General features: G+C 37.2%; 1 long non-coding RNA gene across 1 annotated transcript; it reads right to left on the bottom strand.

The window, feature by feature from the left end:
• Nucleotides 1-14,703: 14,703 nt before the first annotated feature.
• Nucleotides 14,704-15,378, bottom strand: LOC112797156 (uncharacterized). The gene is made up of 2 exons (XR_003199659.3): nucleotides 15,272-15,378; nucleotides 14,704-15,162 (listed from the first exon to the last, which is right to left on the bottom strand). It is a non-coding gene; the product is annotated as an uncharacterized lncRNA (long non-coding RNA).
• Between the last annotated feature and the right edge of the window lie 2,101 nt (nucleotides 15,379-17,479).

Here is a 17,479-nt window from a genome sequence, read left to right on the forward strand (position 1 = left end):
CCCACAGGACCCTACCATCACTCTCTCTCTTCTTCCCCCATTCACCAATCACCTCAACACCTCTTCCCCAAAAACCCTTCACCTATCAAATCCCATCTTTCTCTTCACCACTCACATCCATCCTTCATAAATCCCCACCAACCTCACCCTTCAAATTCAAACCACTTTCCCTCCCAAACCCACCCATAATGGCCGAACCATTACCCCCCTCTCTCCTATATATACCCTTCTTCAACCCTTCATTTTCACACAACCTAAACACCACCATCTCCCCCCTTCCTCATTTCTTCTTCTTCTACTCTCTTCTTTTTTCTTTTGCTCGAGGACGAGCAAACATTTTAAGTTTGGTGTGGTAAAAGCGTTGCTTTTTCGTTTTTCCATAACCATTATGGCATCCAAGGCCGGAGAAACCTCTAGAAAGAGGAAAGGGAAGGCAAAAGCTTCCACCTCCGAGTCATGGGAGATGGATAGATTCATCTCAAGGGTGCATCAAGACCACCTCTATGAAGTTGTGGCCTTGAAGAAGGTGATCCCCGAGGTCCCCTTTTCACTCAAAAAGGGTGAATATCCGGAGATCCGACATGAGATCCGAAGAAGAGGTTGGGAAGTTCTTACCAACCCCATTCAACAAGTCGGAATCTTGATGGTTCAAGAGTTCTATGCCAATGCATGGATCACCAAGAACCATGACCAAAGTGTGAACCCAAATCCAAAGAATTATCTTACTATGGTTCGGGGGAAATACTTGGATTTTAGTCCGGAGAGTGTGAGGGTGGCGTTCAACTTGCCTATGATGCAAGGAGATGAACATCCTTACACTAGAAGGGTCAACTTTGATCAAAGGTTGGACCAAGTCCTCACAGTCATATGTGAAGAGGGCGCACAATGGAAGCAAGATTCAAGGGGAAAGCCGGTTCAATTAAGAAGGCATGACCTCAAGCCCGTGGCTAGAGGATGGTTAGAGTTCATACAACGCTCAATCATTCCCACTAGCAACCGGTCCGAAGTTACCATAGACCGGGCTATCATGATTCATAGCATCATGATTGGAGAAGAAATAGAGGTTCATGAGGTTATAGCCCAAGAACTCTATAAGGTGGCGGACAAGTCCTCTACCTTGGCAAGGTTAGCCTTTCCTCATCTCATTTGTCACCTCTGTTATTCAGTTGGAGTTGACATAGAGGGAGACACCCCCATTGATGAGGACAAGCCCATCACTAAGAAGAGGATGGAGCACACAAGAGATCCCACTCATCATGAGATCCCTGAGATTCCTCAAGGGATGCACTTTCCTCCATAAAACTATTGGGAGCAATTAAATACCTCCCTAGGAGAGTTGAGTTTCAACATGGGACAACTAAGGGTGGAGCATCAAGAACACTCCATCATCCTTCATGAGATTAGAGAAGATCAAAGAATCATGAGGGAGGAGCAACAAAGACAAGGAAGAGACATTGAGGAGCTCAAGCACTCCATAGGATCTTCAAGAGCAAGAAAGAGCCGCCATCACTAAGGTGGACCCGTTCCTTGATTTTCTTGTTCTTTATTCTTCTGTTTTTTTCGAATTTTATGCTTATGTCTATCCATGTTTGTGTCTTGTGATCATTAGTGTCTTAGTGTCTATGCCTTAAAGTTATGAATGTCCTATGAATCCATCACCTTTCTTAAATAAAAATGTGCTTAATTGAAAAAGGAAGAATTGCATGAATTTTGAATTTTATAACAGTTTAATTATTTTGATGTGGTGGCAATATTTTTGTTCTCTGAATGTATGCTTAAACAGTGCATATATATCTTGAATTTGTGGTTCATGAATGTTGGCTCTTGAAAGAATGATGAAAAAGGAGACATGTTACTGAGGATCTGAAAAATCATTAAAATGATTCTTGAAGCAAGAAAAAAGCCTTTCTATTCAAAAAAAAAATTCGAAAAAAAAAAGAGAACGAAAAAAATAGAGAAATAAGAGTTGTGATCCAAGGCAAATAAGAGTGTGCTTAAGAACCCTGGACACCTCTAATTGGGGACTTTAGCAAAGCTGAGTCACAATCTGAAAAGGTTCACCCAATTATGTGTCTGTGGCATGTATGTATCCGGTGGTAATACTGGAAGACAGAGTGCTTTGGGCCACAGCCAAGACTCAATAAGTAGCTTTGTTCAAGAATCATCATACTTTACTAAGAGAATCATTAACACTATCTGGACTCTGAGTTCCTAAAGAAGCCAATCATTCTGAATTTCAAAGGATAGAGTGAGATGCCAAAACTATTCAGAGGCAAAAAGTTAAAAGCCCCGCTCATCTAATTAATACTGATCTTCATAGATGTTTTTGGGATTCATTGCATATTCTCTTCTTTTTATCTTATTTGATTCTCAGTTGCTTGGGGACAAGCAACAATTTAAGTTTGGTGTTGTGATGAGCGGATAATTTGTATACTTTTTGGCATTGTTTTTAGTATGTTTTTGTTATGATCTAGTTAGTTTTTAGTATATTTTTATTAGTTTTTAGTTAAAATTCACTTTTCTGGACTTTACTATGAGTTTGTGTGTTTTTCTGTGATTTCAGGTATTTTCTGGCTGAAATTGAGGGACCTGAGCAAAAATCTGATTCAGAGACCAAAAAGGACTGCAGATGCTGTTGGATTCTGACCTCCCTGCACTCGAAGTGGATTTTCTGGAGCTACAGAAGCCCAATTGGCGCGCTCTCAACGGCGTTGGAAAGTAGACATCCTGGGCTTTCCAGCAATATATGATAGTCCATACTTTGCCCAAGATTTGATGGCCCAAACCGGCGTTCAAAGTCACCTCAAGAAATCCCAGCGTTAAACGCTGGAACTGGCACCCAAATGGGAGTTAAACGCCCAAACTGGCACCAAAGCTGGCGTTTAACTCCAAGAAGAATCTCTGCACGAAATTTGCTTCATTGCTCAGCCCAAGCACACACCAAGTGGGCCCGGAAGAGGATTTTTATGTCATTTACTCATTTTTGTACACCTTAGGCTACTAGTTTTCTATAAGTAGGACCTTTGACTATTGTATTAGAAATCTTTTGATCACCTTAAATCTTTTGATCTTTGGAACCTTTTTCTTTAGATCTTTTGATCACTTTGGGAGGCTGGCCATTCGGCCATGCCTAGACCTCATGCTTATGTATTTTCAACGGTGGAGTTTCTACACACCATAGATTAAGGTGTGGAGCTCTGCTGTACCTCGAGTATTAATGCAATTACTATTGTTCTTCCATTCAATTCCGCTTGTTCTTTATCCAAGATATCACTTGTTCTTCAACTTGATGAAGGTGATGATTGTCACGAATCATCACCATTCTCACCCATGAACAAAGTGATTGACAACCACTCTTGTTCTACAAGCAATCAAGGCTCCAGTGAATATCTCTTGGATTCTTTAATCGGAATCTTCGTGGTATAGGCGAGAACTGATGGCGGCATTCAAGAGAATCTGGAAGGTCTAACCTTGTCTGTGGTATTCTGAGTAGGATTCAATGACTGAATGACTGTGACGTGCTTCAAACTCCTGAGGGCGGGGCGTTAGTGACAGACGCAAAAGAATCACTGGATTCTATTCCGGCCTGATTGAGAACCGACAGATGAATTCCGCTATGCTGTGATAGAGCATATGCTATCGCTTTCACTGAGAGGATGGGAGGTAGCCATTGACAACGGTGAAACCCTTGCTTAAGCTTGCCATGGAAAGGAGTAAGAAGGATTGGATGAAGACAGTAGGAAAGCAGAGAGACGGAAGGGAAGGCATCTTCATGCGCTTATCTGAAGTTCCTACCAATGAATTACATAAGTATCTCTATCTTTACCTTTGTGTTATTTTCGTTCATCACCATATACATTTGAGTTTGCCTGACTAAGATTTACAAGATGACCATAGCTTGCTTCAATACTAACAATCTCCGTGGGATCGACCCTTACTCGCGTAAGGTTTATTACTTGGACGACCCAGTGCACTTGCTGGTTAGTTGTGCGAAGTTGTGTAATGCCATGGTACTGAACTACCAAGTTTTTGGTGTTCATGACCGGGGATTATGAGAGTTGTGAAAAAGTATTGTTCACAATTTCGCGCACCACTGCTGTCTTGGATTTGGTTCTTCCATGATCTGCTTTCCCTTCTTCAAATTCTGTGGTTGGTTGTTCTCTTCTATGAGCTTTTCTGAGACATTCTTACTTGTTATGTCCTTGTTGTTAGCTCCATCTTTCTCTGTTGGTTCTTTGTCACTCTCCGTAAGTTTCTTGGTTGCCCCTTGGTTGCCATCCACCAATGTCTTTCCACTCCTTAGTTGCACAGCTTTGCATTCTTCTTTTGGATTAGGAATGGTGTCACTTGGTAGTGAGCTTGAAGGCCTCTCAATAGAAATCTGCTTGGAGATTTGTCCAATCTGCCTTTCTAGGCTCTTCATGGAAGCTTCTTGGTTCTTTGTTGTTAATTCTTGGTTCTTCATCATCTTCTCCATGAGCATCTCCAGATTAGTAATCCTCTGAGAGTCTTGTGAGATTGGTTGGTTTTGGGGTGTTGATGGATGATGGTAAGTGTTTTGGTTAGTTGGTTGGGTATTGGATGGATAATGGTTGGAATTGGGGTAATTATTTTGGGATTTTCTGTAAGGAATTTGGTTAGTCGGCTGCTGGTTGTGATTTTGGTTGTTTCTTGAAGTATTTTGAGCTGAGTTCCTTTGCCATGGTTGTTGGTTTTGGTTGTGGTTATCTCCCCACCTAAGGTTTAGGTGATTCTTCCTAGATGGATTGTAGGTGTCACCATATACCTCATTTGATCCAGAATTTTGGTTGTGCATATAGTGCACTTGCTCTTGTTGCTGTTCTTCTTGGTTCTCTTCATTCTGCCCCCAAGGAGTTGATGGTTGGCTTGTGGCACTCACTGATGCAACCTGAAGGCTATCAATTCTCTTGGCCATTTGCTCAAATTGTTTCTGAATCTGCTGCTGCATCACTTTGTGTTGAGCCAAAATTGTATCCACTCCTTCCAATTCTAACACTCCCTTCCTCTGTGATGGTTGGCGTTACCTTTGGTGAGTAAAGAAATATTGGTTGTTGGCCACCATATCAATGGGGTTTTGAGCTTCCTCTGCAGTTTTCATCAATTACAATGATCCTCCAGCTGAGTGATCAAGTGCCTCTTGAGCCTTCAGAGTAAGTCCTTCATAGAAGTTCTGCAGCTTGTCCCACTCAGTGAACATCTCTGGTGGACATTTTCTCAGCAGAGCCTTATATCTTTCCCATGCCTCATATAGATTTTCAGCATCCATTTGAGTGAATGTCTGCACCTCAGTCTTCAATCTTATGATCCTTTGAGGGGAATAAAATTTGGCAAGAAACTTGCTCACCAAATCATCCCAAGTGTTGATGCTCTCCTTTGGAAATGTTTCTAGCCATTGAGTGGCTTTGTCCCTGAGAGAGAATGGGAACAGCAGTAGCTTGTATATGTCAGGGTGCACTCCATTGCTTTTAACTATGTCACAGATCCTCAAGAAAATGGATAGATGTTGGTTCGGGTCCTCCAATGGCCCTCCTCCAAAAGAGCAGTTGTTTTGGACCAATGTGATGAGTTGTGGCTTCAGTTCAAAGTTGTTTGCATTGACATTAGGGGTAAGAATGCTACTCCCATAATGTCTAGCATTTGCAAATGTATAGGAGGCCAATACTCTCCTCAGTTGTGGGTTATTGTTGGCCCCTCCTTCTGGCTGATTGAGATTTGATGGATCTCCTTCCATCTCTTGGAATTCCTCCTCAGATTCTTCCTTTCCAACAATGTTCTTCCCTCTTTCAGCTCTTCTTAATCTTCGAAGAGTTCTTTGGTCAGTTTCAGAGAAAATAGGAGAAGCTCTCCCTGTACTTGACATACAAACACACCACAAGAAACACACAGAACCAGAAAACCAGTGAAACTTCAATCTATTGCTAGAATGAAGTTTTAGTTAGCTTAAGCAAAAATTCAAACAGTTAATGGGTTAATTAAAAATTAAAGAAACAGAAAAGAAAAAGTGCTTGATCTAGACCTCCACTTCACTTAATCATTGTCAATCTATTTCAATCCCCGGCAACGGCGCCAAAAACTTGATGTGTGGAAAACGATCCAACATAAAACTCACCGGCAAGTGTACCGGGTCGCATCAAGTAATAAAACTCACGGGAGTGAGGTCGATCCCACAGGGATTGAAGGATTGAGCAATTTTAGTTTAGTGGTTGATTTAGTCAAGCGAATCAGGTATTGGTTGAGTGATTTTGTATCCAACAGTAAGTAAATTGCAGGAAATGTAAAGGGAGAGGGATGAACTGCAGAAATTAAAGAGAATTGATAGTAAAGGTGCTGAATCTTAAAGAACAAGAAATTAAATGACTGAAACTTAAAGTGCAAGAAATGTAAATTGCGGTAACTTAAAGTGCAAGAAATATAAATTGCTTGAATGGAAAAGGGATTTGAGGACTGGGATTACAGAATTTAAGCAAGGAAAATTAAATTGCAACAATTATCAAAACAAGAGATGATTTGAATTCTACTAGCTCTCAAACAGAAATGGAAAATGTGATTGCAGCAGTGGTTCAACAGAATAACCAAAAAGATCAAATCAGATCTCAGGACTCCAGAGACTAGATAGCAGATTCTAGATCTCAATTGCCTTCCTAGATCCAAGTTCACAAGGCAATTAAAGAGAAATTAAAGATTGCAGCAGTAAAGGAAATGGAATTGAACTCAATTATGCAGAAGAAAAATTAAAGAGGCCTTAAATGGAGATTGAGACAGAAGTTTCTCAATTCTTCACACTCAAGACTCAACAAAACCCAGTAAAGAAAACCAAAAGATCAGAGGTAGAAGAAATGAATTCTCTCCTCCAATTGCAGAAAACAAAAAAATGGAAAGTGAGCTCTCAAGTTGACTAAGGATCAAAATTAAAATGAAAGTAAGCTCTCTCCAAAAAAACCCCTCCCTTCCTAATCCTAACTAACACCTATTTATACACTTTCTATTTTGGATCTAAGAATTTTGAGTGGGCTTTTTGATTTGGTGAAGAAATGAACTAAGTTGGATTTTTGAGTGAAATTCAGCCCATCTTGTTCCCAGGAGGCTGCCCTGCCCTTGTGGAGGGCAGAGCAGGGAAATTGTGTGATGAAGCATGTTGCGTGCCAAGTGTGGGATAGGCATCAGGATGCTGCCCTGCCCTTGTAGAGGGCAGGGCAATGTTGCCAGGGTGCGCTTTGCCTCCCTGCCCGTGCGTGCTTGCTGCTGGCCGTGCCAAGTGCTCATGCCCGTGCCAATTTGCTGCGCCATGCACCAAGAAATGCTGCCCTGCCCTTGTGGAAGGTAGGGCAATGTTGCCATTGGGTGAGGTCCCAAGTTCGAAACTTGCTGGATGGCTTTTGTTGCCTTTTTTTCTTGGTTTTCTTAGTACCAAAGTAGCGCCTAATTCCTTACTTCCTCATGGTGCTGTGTTCGATCCTTGAAGGTTGAAAACAAGCCAATTTTGGCTTGTTTTCCTTGTATTTGAGCGCTACTTCTTTCCTTCTTGTACTTGTGTTCGAAACCCATGGGTGGCACTTGGAGAACAATTTCCTTTGAATTATTTTTTATGAGAGCCCGATATTGCTCTTGAGGAGGGTAGGGCAGAATTTTTCCTTCCTTTGTTCCTTGGCATAGAGTTGTGCTCCGCTCTTATGGAGGGCAGGGCAGTGATGTTTTGGAAGCTTGGTTCATTATTGTGCTCCCTTGGAGGGCAGTGTGCTCTTGAGGAGGGCAGTGTGGCTTCCTCCCTTCCATGCGCTACACTCTTTTCTTCCTTGGGCCACGCTTTCTTAAGCCACGCTTCACTCTTTTCTTCTTTTCTTCACCTTCAAATAATCAAAACAACCAATCAAAGTATCACTAAATTCACAAGGTTTATAAATCAATTAAATTTAGCTTAAACCTCATGATTTAGCATCAATTAAATGGTGGTTGTTTGATTCAAATAAAACATGCAATTCCACTCTAAATTGCTTACTTATGGTGCAAGAAAGTGCATAAAAACTAGTGAAACAAGTGAAATTAGTTTGAGAAATGGGTATATGATGACTTGTCATCAAGATACACTTGTGAATTTTGTAATTCTTGTGTCAAATAATTTCTTTGGATCTGCAGGGTTGATGATTCTCATGTTTCAATTCACTAAAGGTTATACGTGATGAGATAAATTAAACCACAAATCCATACACTTCTTAAATAAATCGTCCAGATCAAGCAGAAACCTCACAGTTTATGCAAGTATCATTTTCAATCTAAACATATGAACAAAATTGATCTGAGATTCTCATAAATAGTCTTCTTTCTTATAATTTTAACAAATATGTTAGTTTAGTATCCTCATAACCCAAAGTATGTCACTCAATGTTTCTTCCTTGCACCTCAAAAGAAAGGTTACTTTGTTTTGAATGGTATTTTGCGATATGTTAATGACAACGAATCCCAAGGGTGTGCTCATGATTCCAAATCTCCAGTAACTTCTGACCATGGTAATGTGTGCATTTCAATTTATCTCAAGATTTTTTTCTTTTTCTTCCTTTTAGTGGAAGATCCTTCTATTATTCATGGCTCATGGCTCTTTCTGTGATAATGACCATTTAGAACTCATGTGATAATTAATGGAAGATCCTTTCATTTAAAACATGGATCCTTCCTTTATGACAGCTGAGGGTTATTCTATTCATGTGAAAGGGCTATCACCCAACACTACACCTTCCCTTTTGGAGAGTGTATTCAAGAAGTTTGGACCTATTAATAATGGTGGTATCCAAGTTAGATCACAAAAGGTATAATGTATATTCATTCAAAGATTTCTGAGTTCTTATTATCAGCTTCTAGCTAACATCTATATGCATATGGATGAACAAGAATTTTGCTTTGGCTTTGTGGAATTTGAAGTAGCAAGTGCTGCCCAAAGTGCACTTGAGGTAAAAAAAAAAATCAGATATAAAAAAAATGAGATATAGTCCTTGGATTTAAGAATTCCATATACAATTTCAATTTGCATAGCTCATCATCATCTTCTAATACGTTGTGATATTCTTTTAAAATCATGGTTTAAAAGAATGTTCAATCACGTTATCTTCTAATAATTTTTTTTAAAATAATATTAAAAGAAAGAAATGTTCAACCAATGAAACTTGTTTGTTTCCTTTTGGGAAAACTTGTTGCATTATGTATTATTAATAGATTGTAATTTAAATGAATATAAAAGGGTATGTCTCAAAGTATGTAGTGGCAGAACCTGGAACATCGATGCTTGTTTATTTCTAAAGACGAATACATGCATACTTGTATTGGATCAAAGTTTGATTCCAGCCATATTAACCAAAAATTTAGATACCTTACCACCTGAATCAAACTTTCAGATACTTTCTATATACAGGTTGATTATTGTCATTGCATTGACCGAATTAAGTGCTTCCTTTCATTTCTTTGTAGGAAAAGTTGGTGCCCTTCTGCATCTATCTTGATCCTTCCCAGTTATTTTGTTCCCTACGCAGCTGCATCGAATGGACCGTTCCATTTAGGCTTTAAACAAGTAACTAGTCACTCACTTGGACTGCATTGAAAGAAAGCGTAAGACCCAAAACCTTTGAAAAGTCTTATTATGATCAAGTCTCAAATTCTATAGTTATTTATAACCTTAATTTCAGAAATTATTTTATTAAAGATAATTAAACAAGTTTTGATTTATTGAATTTGAGATGAGTTATGATTATTATCTAATTTTAAAATTATTGGATTATTTTCTATATTTAGATTATAAAGTTGGCAGTTATGAAATAATAGGGATTTTACATGATTTCTTAATATTTCTATTTTGGAAAATAAAAAAATTAATTATATTATTTCTAGTTATTTGATTTGGCATTTTATTGAAAATAATTTGTAAAATTAATGAGCAAATCGTATTTTCAATATATAATTAGTGTTGGATTTAATTGAGTTTCAATTATTATATTATTCCCAATTTTATTCAAAACTACCAAATTACCCATAACCCTAATTTTCAAAATAAGAAAACCCTAACTCAGTAACCCGTTACCCGACCCGGTTCCCTTTTTATCCACACTCAGCTCCCTAGCCCTCAGCAGCCGAAATCCTTCCCCCCAAAGCAACAGTACACAATATTCCCTTGTGTTCCTTGAAAGAAAGGAACATAGAAAGAAAGAGAGATTTGAGGGGGAGTAGAGGTAATCGAAGGAGAAGGAGGGGGAGGGGCCCTTGCTACCACCTCTATCGCCCGCTACTGCCAGCCTGGAACCACCACCGCCGATGCGTCCTGCCTTGCCGCCGCCGAGCTCGCGAAACAGGGAGAGATGGACTCGCACCGCCGCCACCGCGCATTGCTGTTGCGACCTAACCACGTCGCTGCGGACCTGTGACGCTGCCTCCAGAACCGCGCGAAGGGTAGAGGGAGGAGAGAGAGAGAGAGTTCGCGTCGGAGGAGAGAGGGAGCTCATGCCTCACCGCCGTCAACAATGGGGCCCCGAACTGCGCTGGTCGTCGCCACGTCGCGTCGGGGAGGAAGGCTGAGACTGAGTGCCGTTGGGAGAGAGTACGACGCGATCTGGAGGTCTGGTCGCCATTGTACTATGGAGCAGACTGAACCACGCCGTGCTGTTGGGGTTCTCACCGTCGCCGGAAAAGGGCTCAGGCCACCACAGGTGTCGCGGTCGGAGGAGGAAGCTGCGCCCCTGTGTTCTGACCGCTGAGAGTAATTCTGTGACTTTCGGGATCACCGTCGGAGCTCCGGACTGAACTTCTGCCACTTGAGACCCTGCTGCCGTCGCCAAAAAAGTTGCCGGTAAGGATTTTATTTGAGGTTTCTGCCTTTTTAGATTTCAGAAAGTTTTAATGTTGCGCGCTTTTTATAGTTGATCCACCAGAGCATCTGGCCCCGCTAGAGCTGTTGCCGAGGCCGGTTCGAAATTACAGCTGCTTCGTTTTGTTGTTCCAGTAAGAGATTATGTTTCAAAAGCCCTACGTTAGTGTCCCATACGTGTATTAAAGCCTTTACGGTATTAATTTTCTTAGAGTTTAGTAACTGAGGCTGCTTGTTGTAATTTAGAGCTGTTTATGCTGCTGCAAAAAATGTGTGGGGCTGTGTTCTGAAGCAACCATTGATTTCGAGTTGAGGCGAAAAGAACTTATGAGGCGTTTGGATTATGAAATTTGCGTTTTGAGGTAGGGGCGCTTTCCAAAAATGTAGAGCAAGGTCCCACATCGGTTGGGAAGGGGAACGAAGCATGCCTTATAAGGGTGTGGATACCTCTCCCTAGCATGACGCGTTTTGACGCGTGAGTGTGGAGGGCTTCGGCTAGCATCCCTATCGTCAAAGGCAAAACCGTGAGACCTTGTGTGTCAAAACGGACAATATCGTGCTAGCGGGTGGTCTGGGCTGTTACAGATGGTATCAGAGGCAGAACCTAGATCGATGTGCCAGCGAGGGCGCTTGGCTCCCTTAGGGGGCAGGGTGGATTGTAAGGTCCCACATCGGTTGGGGAGGGGAGCGAAGCATGCCTTATAAGGGTGTGGATACCTCTCCTTAGCATGACGCGTTTTGACGAGTGAGTGTAGGGGGCTTCGGCTAGCATCCCTATCATCAAAGGCAAAACCGTGAGCCCTTGTGTGTCAAAGCGGACAATATCATGCTAGCGAGTCTGTTACAAATGGTATCAGAGCCAGAACCCATATCGATGTGCCAGCAAGGGCGCTAGGCTCCCTTAGGGGGTGGATTGTAAGGTCCCACATCGGTTGGGGAGGTGAACGAAGCATGCCTTATAAGGGTGTGGATATCTCTCCCTAGCATGACGCGTTTTAACGAGTGAGTGTGGGGGGCTTCGGCCATCATCCCTATCGTCAAAGGCAAAACCGTGAGGCCTTGTGTGCCAAAGCGGACAATATCGTGCTAGCGGGTGGTCTGGGCTGTTACAGAAATATTGTAAGGTCCCACATCGGTTGGCGAGGGAAACGAAGCATGCCTTATAAGGGTGTGGATACCTCTCCCTAGCATGACACGTTTTGACGAGTGAGTGTGGGGGACTTCGGCTAGCATCCCTATCGTCAAAGGCAAAACCGTGAGGCCTTGTGTGCCAAGGCGGATAATATCGTGCTAGTGGGTGGTCTGGGCTGTTATAGATGGTATCAGAGCCAGAACACGGATCGATGTACCAGCGAGGGCGCTGGGCTCCCTTAGGGGGTGGATTGTAAGGTCCCACATCGGCTGGGGAGGGGAACGAAGCATGCCTTATAAGGGTGTGTGGATACCTCTCCCTAGCATGACGCATTTTGACGAGTGAGTGTGGGGGGCTTCGGCTAGCATCCCTATCGTCAAAGGCAAAATCGTGAGGCCTTGTGTGCCAAAACGGACAATATTATGCTAGCGGGTGGTTTGGGCTGTTACAGAAAGCACAATATATTTAGTGTCGATTTAGTTTGTAATTGTTAATGGTTTTATTAATAGGAACATGTGATTTTCTTTCAGCTTGATTTTGCAGTCAATGCACTTATGTCCATGAATATGGTGGTTACCATGTTGGTAGCATTCATACTGGACAACACTGTACCGGGCAGCCAACAAGAATGAAGGGTGTACCTGTGGTCACGAGCCGAAGACATCACAGCTGATCCCTCGCTGCCATCCGAGTATTCGCTGCCTAAGGAAATTTGCATGGTATTGTTACGGATTAAAGTGTTTGGGAGTCTAATTCTTGGCAACATTTTCTTTTGAAAAATGGTCAGTATGTCTATTAAGTTTTGTTCTCTTATACTGTTTATACATGGATATGTAATATAGCTTGAAACATTATAGTTATTGTTGTAAAATGGCATAGCTGGACTTAGGCAGTCATAATCTTTTATTACAAATATTTCTTTTATTTTTGTAGTTTAATATTTAAGACTTATGGGAAGAAAAATGTAGTGATTTACATTGACCTTCTATATATATAAGGTTAAACAATACTATATACATTATACAGGAACATTTCATTTGTAAAAATATATATTAATTTTGTCCAACGAACATTATTGGATTAACCGTAAAGAATTTGGTATTGTTGCTAATTTAAAACTGCAGATGATGTATTATTCTTGGTATGCCAATCTTCAATTAAGGAGCAAAGGCTGTGATTAAGGGTGAGGAATGTGTGTTTAAGCAAGTATTGCTTTGAATATTTTTGTATTATTAGTAGATTGTAATTTAAATAAATATAAGTTTGAGTTTAGTTATTTATCTTGTCTTGAGTTTTTATGTTAAAGAATTTTTTATTATCTTGATAAGTTTGTAAACTCATTATCTAATATTTAGTATAAATTATATTTAAAAGTTAATTTGTTTTGTTATCTAATATTTTATATAAATTTTATTTTGATATTTAAAATTTTATTTGCATTAATTGTCTACTATTTTTTAAATAGAAAAAATAATTAAAAAATTGGTTATTAAAATCGATGGTAAAGTTGTCGCATTCTAAATTTAAAATAGGCAAACGAAAACAAAATATAGATGACGAACTTGTCGGTATTTTAATAATTAAATCGACGGCTCTTTTGTCAATTTTATTGAATCAAATATTGACGGCTCTTTTGTCGATTTTATTAAATCAAATATTGACGGAAACGGTGTCGATTTTATATAATAATATCGACAAAAACGGTGTCGATTTTGTATAATAATATCAACGGTAAAGCTGTTGATTTTATTAAACTGGAAAAATTTCCAAACTCATATTATAGACGGGAAACTTGTCGATTTTAATGAATTATTATCGATAGCCTGGTAAGCTGTCGATTTTATTAGAATTTTGAAAAATTGACAAGCTTAATAACGTCTTCATCCACCATTGATTTTGCCGTCAATTTTTAATATTATCAACGGCCTAGCCGTCGATTTGGCCGTCAATTTTAACAGTGTTTCTTGTAGTGTGAGAAAGCGTTATCGTTGCTTGTGCTGATCGATGTGTTGGTGATAGGAACAAAAGGGGAAGAAGATAATGACGATGCCATTTACTTATTTATTCGTTTGTTAGTGAATGCTCACATGTAGATGTCTTTATGTGAAGTGGATAGTTGAGAATCGGCATATAATGACTTAATCAAACTTGTCAAATAATCTAACGATTCTTAAATAACAACTTCATGTGAAGAGACATGTGACGTTGATAGTTCAGAACCGAGCACTAGATGATAATTTATGTAAATATGTCAAATTGTCTAACGACTCTCAACAATCAACTTCACATGAATATAATTGCATGTGAATTTTCGTCTTATTTTAAATTCTATGACTTTAGTAACAAACAAAAAGATAATTTTATTCAAAAATTTAAAAAATAATTTTAAAATGCTAAATTTAATATTAAAATCGATACTAAAAAAGTTAAGATAGTTTAGTTTTTATCCCAAATCATAATAACCAACGATACGTATTCTTGTTAATAAATTTACTCAACAATAATGTGTTACATGTCAAACGAAATCTAAATATGACCTTAGATATAAATAATTAACCAGCCCAATTTGCAGCATTTTGTATCTATTAACAGTAACATATATGTAGTTAGGACTATATATTTTTATTTTTACTATAAAAAAAGACTATTAATGAGAAAGTTCAATAAACATAAAACATCGATTTTATTTGAAAGAAAAGGCCAGAAGTAATTGATAAATAATATAGAACCGCTACTTTATTATTATTTGATAAATAGAAAATAAAAGTACAATCATGCACTTTGTTTATTTGTTTGATAAGTGATTTGGTTCACTATTATTTTACTTAGTAAAAGGTGAATACATATACTCCCACAAAGAAAAAGGTTAACTATGTATGTGACTGTCTGCTCGATTTATAATATTGATTACATAGTTGTGGATAAGTATGTGCATAATTGTGTTACTCAATCACATACTCCTGTCCCTGCTTACATGGTGGTGAATAAATACAAACGCAAACTTTTGTTAATTTATCACATAATCCTTTGACCCCTGGTTTACCAAGAAAAAATATGCACCTTTCATTGCATGCATCTGGTTTTGAAGGTGAAAGACAATAACTGGTGCCTATTGGTGCAAGACAAAATTTGGTTGGTGGTATTACTACTTGCAATTGGTTATTTCCTACAAATATTTGGACATAAAATACATTATTATTAACCAAGAAACTAGAATCATCATAAAATAATTATTCAAAACAATACATATTGAATTTTATGGATTTGATGTATACCAAAACTAACGGAAAGAGCAAGTAAGAGGATGGAGAAACAGAAAACGATTTTCATGATGTTTAATTTGATATGAAAATTTTATTTTTGTTGTACTTATAATGGTTATGCTTTATAAAAGATTGGTCCTTAGGTATTTATAGATACTTAATGATGAACAAAACGTTATAAATTTTTTTAGAAAGTTATAATTTTGTATTAGTTTTAAATAATATATTATTTTATATAATTTTTCAGTTTGACCTATTTATTTATCCTTCGTGTCACAATTTTAATTTTGCAAACTAATTATAATTTAATATTTTCATATTTAATGATTTTGTTGGGTACTAATTTATTACCAAAATTGATGCTTCTTAAAAATGTGTATCTATTATATATTATTAAAATCAAATTTTATCAATTAACAGTATAACTAATATGGCATATTTTTAAAAGTATTTTTTGATTTATTTTATTTAATTTATTTAAATATATTATTTATTTATTTGATTTAATTAACAAAATGGGTAGTTTGAGTTTTAATTAATTTCTTCTTCAATAAATGGCGTAAATTCCTCGCCGATACATGTGAGGGGGTTATATGCTAATTAATAATTAGCAGGTAAACAAATCAATTAAAGTACAAGAGTCCAGGAACCTCCCACATACATTAAATTGTGACGTGTGACCCATGTTAAGTTTGAATAAAGACAAAATTAATTAAAGTGAAGAGAGAAAGGATCTTAAGCCATAAATTTAGCCAGATAAAATTTTTTGAAGAGGTGTTTCTATTTTTTAAAAGTTTAAACTTTTTATTTTGTATTTAGTAAATCAAAAATATTATGTATTTGTGTTTATAATTTTTAAAAAATTGGGGTACTTTTGAAAGTATTTAAGATAGAACTTTTTAAAATTAGCTTATGCTTTTCAAAATAAAAAATCTAATATAACCTCGTATGGTAACTAATTTTTAAATTTAATACTTACATTTATGTCTATTATAGTATTTTTAAATTTTAAAAGCTATTTTACCAAACACAATTGATGTTACTTGTGTTTATTAAAAGCTATTTTTGATTTGATTTACCAAACATAAATGCTATAACTTTTAAAAAGCCATCTTTTTAAAAATCTACTTATAATATACTAAAACTGGGTTTTTTTCCCAACTAATAGAAATGAGGTGTCGATTCCTCATGAATCTATTTTTCTGCCTTCTATGTTTATTTTATAAAAATATTTTTATTATAATAATACTATAATTATGCATTTATACTAATTTAAAAAATATCTTTATTATAGTTATATATAAAATTAATATTTAATATATTATTAAACTACTTATCAATTATCAATCGAAAATATTTTTAATAATTTTAATTATATTAATAAGAGTAAAGTATCGTTTTGTCTCTAACGTTTGGGGTAAATCCTATTTGTGTCCCTAACGTTTAAATCGTCCTATTTGTATCCCTAACATTTGTAAAAGTGATTCAATGTTATCATGCTGTCAATTACACATCATGAACGCTTTAGTTTGAGTTTTAAAAATCTCTTCTTGAAGTTAGAATACAAATGTCTGGGATAGAATCGATGATCCACTCCGAAAAATAGCTCATCAAAAGTTGAAACTAATTCCTACAACATTTACATGATTCACTTTTCTAGGGACATAATTGAATCTAAATACAAATAGTGGGTATAATATTAAAATCGAACACATTCAAGTGAGACCTAATTGAGAATGAATACATCCAAGTAAGAATAATTGAAAAATATAATCTGATTTGTTAGTATAATTGATAGTAGGATAACATTGAATCACTTTTATAAACGTTAGGGATACAGATAGGACGATTTAAACGTTAAGGACACAATAGGACTTACCCCAAACGTTGGGGACAAAAACGATACTTTATTCTATTGATAATAATAATAATAATATAATATGATAATTATATGATAATGGCACTGGTTGTTAATAACCAATTTATATTTTTTAAATAAATTTATTTTAGAAAAATATCGTTATTATAATTATATTACAATATTATAATTAATATTTAATAAATAATGCATAATTATACTAATTTAAGAAAATATCTTTATTATATATCTATTCTATCTATTCTATCATATAAAAATCGAGTTTTTGCACTTAATGATGGAACTGATGTGACATATTCTTAAGATGTCTCCTGAGTTATTTCATTTAATTCATTAAAGCA

The sequence above is a fragment of the Arachis hypogaea genome, chromosome 4 (genome assembly GCF_003086295.3).
Source record: "Arachis hypogaea cultivar Tifrunner chromosome 4, arahy.Tifrunner.gnm2.J5K5, whole genome shotgun sequence".
Lineage (NCBI taxonomy): Eukaryota > Viridiplantae > Streptophyta > Magnoliopsida > Fabales > Fabaceae > Arachis > Arachis hypogaea.